Source organism: Cebus imitator, unplaced genomic scaffold (genome assembly GCF_001604975.1).
Source record: "Cebus imitator isolate Cc_AM_T3 unplaced genomic scaffold, Cebus_imitator-1.0 Scaffold61, whole genome shotgun sequence".
Lineage (NCBI taxonomy): Eukaryota > Metazoa > Chordata > Mammalia > Primates > Cebidae > Cebus > Cebus imitator.
In genome coordinates this window covers 686,592-687,672 of record NW_016107376.1, presented here as the reverse complement: position 1 = coordinate 687,672, position 1,081 = coordinate 686,592, and positions in this window count along the sequence as shown.

The window sequence follows — 1,081 nt, the reverse complement described above, 5'->3', positions numbered from 1 at the left end:
ACTAAAAAAAAATTATATATATACATATACATATATATATATATATAAATTAGCCAGGCATAGTGGTGTGTACCTGTAGTCCAAGCTGCTAGGGAGGCTGAGGTGGGAGGATCACTGAAGCCCAGGAAGTGAAGTTTGCAGTGAGCCAAGATCATGACACTGCACTCCAGCCTGGGCAGCCTGGGCGACAGAGTGAGACCTTGTCTAAGTAAATAAATAAATATTCTAGCACAAGTTTTACATAATATAATTATATAAAAACAAGATATAAATTTACTGCCATTTAAATGATACGTATTTTGAATTAACTCCTCCTATAAAGTATTTTATATAACCAAAAGCGTACATCACAAAGCTAAAAATTATTTGTGTAACAGTGAACCCTTGAAACACAAAGTATTTATTTCTTAACATCTGTACTATTTTATTAGATAAAGCTGTGAATAATGTGTTTTTCATTGCTTTCAGTAATGTAAAAAGTTGTTTTAAGCTAAAATAAATAATCAAATAATAGATATTACATATATGTATAAGCAATGAGAGATTTCATCTGTAATTAAAGGGTAAGTTTTCCAAGATATCAATTATATCCCTGTTTAAAATAACAACAATATGAATAATGTACCACCCTATATAGGTATGTTTTACTTAATCTGATAAATGGAGCAAGGAAGAAGAAAGTTTCCATAAATACCTCTAAAAAGCCCTATAGGAGAAGCTATTGTTTTAGAACCAAAAGGATTTAAGCTTTGGTAACATATAAACAGAATCAGGGAGGAGTCATTTAATAAGATGGGCTGGTATTCGACTTACCTATTACCGTCCTTCCTGAATTCTGAATAACAACTCATTATACAAATGGATTTCATCTTAGAGAAATGTGACTCATATTTAATTTTTAATATATGCTTCTTACTTTCTAATCCAAATAAAGCCCACTTCAGAAATGTAGACACTGAGGCTGGGCACGCTGGCTGATGCCTGTAATCCCAGCACTTTCAGGGCAGAGAACGGCAGATCACCTGAGGTCAGGAGTTTGACACCAGCCTGGCCAACAGAGCGAAACCCTGTCTCTACTAAA